Below are 7,006 nucleotides of genomic sequence, written 5' to 3' on the forward strand. Positions count from 1 at the left end.
TATCTTCCAGGAGGAAGAAGTTTGGTGGAGACAGCAGGAAGCACCTAGAGAAAATAGTGTCTGCACTCACAGTGCTTCTCTAGGTAGTAAAGCGCCAATTTAGTTTCAGAGCAAGAGAGTTCTGTTTTTTCCCAGCAGGTACTATATAAATTATGGTGGCAATGGTCAGTCCAGTGAGATCCACAGCTAGGGGAAGAATGTGATTAACAGGAAAACAAAACAGCAGCTAGACAGCAGCAGAGAAAAAGAGCCTCCTAGAGATCCTTATCTACAAGTAAGGTTAATTTTTCCGGAACAAAAAAAATTGTTATGCAGTATGGAAGCAGTAGAAGGAAGGACAGAACATGCATGAAGAACTGACCATGGTGGGATAAAAATAAGAGACCTAAAGTTTTTTTATCATTTCAGTCGGGGAAAAAAAAAAGGTCAAGAAGACAGTACTGCCAGGAGAATGCCCCAGACAATGGATCAGCCCACAAAGGTGTTTGATGAGTTTTGTGACTGCAGAAAAGTTGAGGTCATGGAGAAACACTGATATGGGGACTTTGGCAGAAGAGACTGCTGTTGCTTTCTGACCTGAAACCAAGAAGAGGAGAGGAATATATTTACATTTCAATGCCACAAACAATGGCTATGTCAACACTCACATTACTAGATTAAAAACCTATTCAATTCTAGCTGGACTGTTGGGACCACTGCAGCGTGATCTCACCAGTGGCAATACTAGAGTGAAAATCAGCAACAATCAAAAGAACCTGAAGCAGGTTGGTTGAGCCAAAAGACTGAGGTGCAGATGGTGCCTGGGGGACCACCAGAACACAATGCAGCACAAGAGAAAGAAAAAGTGCCCCACTGATTGCTTTAGGACATACAAGTAATGGATAACCAGTTTGAAGACCAGCTTAATGGACCTTGGAGAATGGCAGCAAAGACCATGCTCTTGGGGTGACTTTTCCACTGATGTATCCTGGTTTGAAAAAATAATTGACAACACCAACTATTAAAGAAATAAAGAAGCATCTTGCTCACTACTAGAATAAAAGCAGGGATTATAAGAAGAAGGATGCAGCACAAAATCAACCCATAAATATATGACTTGCAGATTATCTGCAATTTCTCCCAGTTTGTTGGTACTGTGATTAACAGGGAGGAAGTTTAAGCTTAGCAACAATGCAGTCTTTGTGTTCTTGTGTTCACATGTGGCAGATGAAAAAAGGTAGACTATAGTAGAATATAGTAGTGTATAAACTATACTAAGAGCATTGCTAGGAAAAAATGCTAGCTACTCAGAAATTTAACTCATGCCATTAGGGAAAAGGATAGTAGAGCTCACAAAATGCACATTTTATGTATCTTCCCCAGTGTCTGAAACAAATTCACACACATCTGTGAATCATTATTTCCACAGTTCAACTACTTCTGTCTATACAATGTGGCTCTAAGACACAGGAAAATCTCCTGTGGCCAAGTGAGCAAAGTACCATGGGAGAGTACCATTTTCCTACACTCACTGTTCAGCCCATAATGATCTTGTTATGTTATAAACTGTGATGGGACACCATGTCCAAGGTTTAAAAAAATGGGCCCAAGTCTTCATTTCCTAATGATGTTAGAAATTACTTTTCTCTCATATTTTCAGCATGTTTCATCAAGCCATCATTTCATGAGAGCTTTAAAATTATCCAATGTCCTTATGTACCTAAACAGATATCAGGTACTTTGAAGTTTTCGTGTTTAAAAAGTTTGACCTCTAGGTACACTTCACTTTGTAGTAATGGAAGTGTGTCTATAAGGTATTATTTCTAGTCTTGCTATATCTCTGCCATTCAGGATATTAACTACTTTTAGTCATTAATTTCAGTCCTATCACTGTCTGACACGTTGTCATACAGGACAACCCTAAAAGTCCGGTTTCTCCTAAAAGGTTCAAAACTAATACAGTCTAATACTTTGACAGCTTTGATATTATTACACAATTAATCCATCATTACATGAAAAGGAGCAAAGCATGTTATGTAAAATCCAGGGCAAACAGGAGTACAAGCAGGAGGTAGAAAATCTGAGCACTTCTCCAGTAAAAGTTCAAGCAAGAAGATGGGGCAAAGTTTCAGAGTAAAGAATCAATATACTTCAGCCATAAGAGCAACTAGCAAAGGGAAATCCAATTTTGAGAGAACTAAAGTTGAGAGTTCATACAAATTTCTTTTCCAATTTTATACTTTTCCCCTGAATTTCCTTTTAAAATTTGAAAATTTTAATGAGACAGAAATAGAATAGAACTGTCTTGAGCAGTCCCTGTGAACGTGCCCATGAACAAATCCTTCCTTCTCCTTTCAAAAAAGTGGGTAATATTCTGACTGTATTGAAAAACATTAGTACTTAAGTTGTCTCTCATATTTGTATTCTTCTTCTTCATTGTCACTTTCTCTCTCTCTTTCTCTACGTAGATCTAAATAATATATATCTGTACATGCAAACATAGAGGTGTGTATATATTTAAGTGTGTATGCACCTATCCGTATATAACATAGACATATCTTAATAACTATCTATCTGCCTATCTAACTGTAGTGACAGAGGGTTTTTTGGATTAAGATGATAATATTCCACTACTTTTATGCAACAGAAAACTGATAATATTATTTGTACCAAAAGCAATATACCCAAAAAGACCTGGTGGTCATGGCTAAATATGTATTTTCTGTTTGTTGTAGGTTTGATGGTTGTCTAATATGCAAAATCTTTATGTGTAATCATAGAATAATCAGGGGTGTATGGTATTTTTTTTCTGTCCATTATACAGCAGTTTGCTAGTATATGGTTTGCCACATGGTTCCTATCTTTTATACACTCGCCCCATGCATAGACCGAAAGCATTGAAAACATGTGAGTCACTGTTGTTGACACTGGGTAATACGGAATCCATATATTAAATTTCAACATCAAATATGCAGGCCTGAATTTCCTGCAGCTTTGATTCTAATGCCCTAGTAATGTTTATGCTATCAATATTAGCTTACATAACATTAGGGCTTTGGACCTGAGGGGTGGGTAAGGTTAAACTGCTTTCTATTCTAGTGGAAAATTTTCTAGCATTCTCCAAAGCTCCAAATACTACAAGACTGCTTCATGGAAATATAAAGAGGGCCTGCATTCATAACAATATCCTAAATTTCAGCTACTTTGACCAATGCCTCACTGTCTGTGCTGCATTCCAAAATAATAAATCGAGTGTTATTTCAAATGGCAGATTTTTTTGTCTAATCTCGCCATCTTGTGATCTGCCTTGTCCCTTATGCCTGGAATATCAAAAAATCAAGCACAGTAGCCTCAAGGCTCTTTCATCATGGACTTTTGTCCTTGAAACCAAATTCAGCTTGAAGAGTGTTTGTTGATTGACAAGGCAATGGTGGTGGGAATCACCGAAAATATTGGAGCTCTCCAAGTGCCTTTTGTGGAAAAGTCTCACTTAAATACGGAGGCTTCACAGCATTTCTCAAGGCAGGCAGGTTCTGGATCCACCTGGGCTCCTCTCTTATGAGAGCCTGGAAATGGGGAACATGCCATTCCTTTTCAAATGCTCTACCCTCGGTTTTGTGATCTACTCCAGGAATTGACTTTAACTGCAGCTTGTTCCATAAATTCTTGTGAAAATTAAGACTGAGATTAGAACCAAATCTGGCATCAAGATATGACTGGCTGGTGGAAAAATTTGAGTTTACCTCAAAAAAAATATCCTAAAAAATCGTGCTTAAGACAGACGTGTGAATAGACTTCCATGGATTCTAGAAAATATGTTTACACCCCAGGTTCTCAGCTTTCTGTTCTTTTCTGTGCTGGGTGCTTTATGAGTGCTTGACCCCAAGCCTTCATTTTTCAGGTGGTAATGATTCTTGCTGATAGGTCTATTTTATCTCAAAACCTGTACTGCAATATTTGATGATTTTTCAAATAATTTTCAAATATTATTTTGTTTAAATCAACAGTTTTAATGTGAACATAATTTTTATACAAACATTTTAAAAAGTGCATAATTCAGAGAACATAACTAGAGCAGCTAAGGTTAAGCTTTCGAATGCAAAAACCTGCAGTCAGATATTTTAGTGAGACTCTCTCTGCTAAAATAAAATTAAATTCCTTTTTAGCATTAGTTAACCAAATTGTAGGTTTAGCCATATTTATCCATAAAGCCAGATCTGGTCTTGTTGCCATATTAATACAGGTCTGTCTGGTAAAAACAACTTCCTTAGACAATTTGAATGTGACTTTAATTTGCAAAAATCATTCTCCTTTATTCCCAGTTTTTGACTTGTAGCAATATCTAGAATGACTGATACTTACCTAATTGAATTCACTTAATTCTTGGGGTTTCATATTTAACCTTGACAATTTTGTTACAATACAATTGCTAAGGAATATCACACCATAGTAGTTATAGAATCATAGAATAGTTTGGGTTGGAAGGGACCTTTAAAGGTCATCTAGTTCAACGTCCCCTGCAGTGAGCAGGGACATCTTCAACTAGATCAGGTTGCTCAGAGCCCCGTCCAACCTGACCTTGAATGTTTCCTGGGATGAGGCATCTACCAGCTCTCTGGGCAACCTGTTCCAGTGTTTCATCACCCTCGTTATAAAAAAATTCTTCCTTATATCTAGTCTAAATCTACCTTCTTTTAGTTTAAAACCATTACCCCTTGTCCTATCACAACAGGCCTTGCTAAAAAGTTTGTCCCCATCTTTCTTATAAGCCTCCTTTAAGTATTGAAAGGCCACAATAAGGTCTCCCTGGAGCCTTCCCTTCTCCAGGCTGAACCACCCCAACTCTCTCAGCCTTTCCTCATAAGAGAGGTGTTCCAGTTCTCTGATCATCTTCGTGGCCCTCCTCTGGACCCACTCCAACAGGTCCATGTCTTTCTTGTACTGGGGACCCCAGAGCTGGACGCAGGTGGGGTCTCACTAGAGCAGAGTAAAGGGGGAGAATCACCTCCCTTGACCTGCTGGCCATGCTTCTTTTGATACAGCCCAGTATATGGTTGGCTTTCTGGGCTGCGAGAGCAAGTTGTCAGCTCATATCTGACACTTCATCCACCAGTACCCCCAAGTCCTTCTCCGCAGGGCTGCTCTTAATCCCTTCATCCCCCAGCGTATATTGATACTGGGGATTGCCCTGACCCAGGTACAGGACCCTGCACTTGCTCTTGTTAAACCTCACGAGGTTCACACAGGGCCATTTCTCCAACTTGTCCAGGTCCCTCTGGATGGCATCCCATCCCTCAGGCGTTTCAACCTCACCACTCAGCTTAGTGTCATCTGCAAGCTTGCTGAAGGTGCACTCGATCCCACTGTTTATGTCATTGATGAAGATATTAAACAGTACTGGTCCCCATATGGACCCCTGAGGGATACCACTCGTCACTGTTCTCCATCTGGACACCGAGCCATTGACCATTACCCTCTGGATGCGACCATCTAGCCAGTTAGCTATCCACCAAACAGTCCACCCATCAAATCTGTATCCTTCCAATTTACAGAGGAGGATATTGTGGGGGACCGTGTCAAAGGCCTTACAGAAGTCCAGATAGATGACATCCGTAGCTCTTCCCTCGTCCACTGATGTAGTTACTCCATCATAGAAGGCCACTAGGTTGGTCAGGCAGGACTTGCCCTTGGTGAAGCCATGCTGGTTGTCTCGAATCACCTCCCTGTCCTCTATGTGCCTTAGCATAGCTTCCAGGAGGATCTGTTCCATGATCTTCCCAGACACAGAGGGGAGGTTGACAGATGAGTAGTTCCCAGGGTCCTCCTTTCTACCCTTTTTAAAAATGGGTGCAATGTTTCCCTTTTCCAGTCCCCAGGGACTTCTCCTGACTGCCATGACTTTTCAAATGTCATGGAGAGTGGCTTAGCAACTACATCAGCCAACTCCCTCAGGTTGCTGGGCTGCATCTCGTCAGGTCCCATAGACTTATGTATGTTCAGGTTCCTCAGGTGGTCATGAACCTGATCTTCTCTTACAGTGGGAGGGACTTTGCTCCCCAGTCCTCATCTTGCAGTCCATCTACTCAAGAGGTGGGGAAAGAGAGGTTGCCAGTGAAGGCTGTTAGATGTGGTTTGAGTAAGATGCTGCTATCTGTAATAATTCTGCCCTTGATTGATTAAAGAAATGTTGATTTCTGGAATTTTTGATTGGTCTTCACAGAGATTCTCATGTTCACTAATCTATTCCTTAAGATAAATAAACTTTTGTATGTTCTTTCGCCTCTTCATGACTTCTTTTAAATATTTATTGTCCATTTATATAGCGTTTGCTTCTAACTCTGCCATGAGGGGAACAACTGTTGCTGTCTTCCAGCTGGTATGATCTGTTCCCTAAGCAAGCTGGTTTTCTGACAGCATCAACAGTGATTTTAAATGCATGTTGTGTCATTTGCTTGTTACTACTGTCTCTAATGGTGGGTGTTTTCCAGACACATGCCCAAGAAAGTATGAGAACTGATCAGATCGACATGCTTAGACAGATACTGCAATTCTGCAGGCAAAATCTGGGGCTCTTCTCAGTACCCAGCTCTCCACTGCATCCAGCTGGGGTTGCACAATAAACTGTGTGAGCTCTAAAACTACCTCTTAGGTTCATGCCTTCTCTGTTGCCCTTAATCATACAACATCAATGGGGACACAGTGACATGGCAACCCTGCAGCATCCACTGAATGGACTCCTGCCTAGGTGCAGAGTGCCATGCTGCAGGGCTCACTGGGCCTGGGATGGATGACGGCACCAGGGAGACAGGTATCCTTCCCCTGGCAGGGCTGACAACTCTCTCCCCATGGAAAGGCAGACCGATGTCACTGGTTCAGTACAGCTGACTGAGGTCATGGACAGTGCTCCAGCTTCTATGGCCAGTTGGTCTGCTGAAGATGGTGGCAATGAAAGAGCTCTTTGCAGCTGTCTTTCGGCCCAGTATCAGTACCTGACACCTAGCCTGTGCCCAGCGCTGCCCCTCAGTGT

Source organism: Nipponia nippon, unplaced genomic scaffold (assembly GCF_047370975.1).
Source record: "Nipponia nippon isolate SJK-2023a ecotype South Korea unplaced genomic scaffold, ASM4737097v1 scaffold_2, whole genome shotgun sequence".
Taxonomy (NCBI): Eukaryota; Metazoa; Chordata; class Aves; order Pelecaniformes; family Threskiornithidae; genus Nipponia; species Nipponia nippon.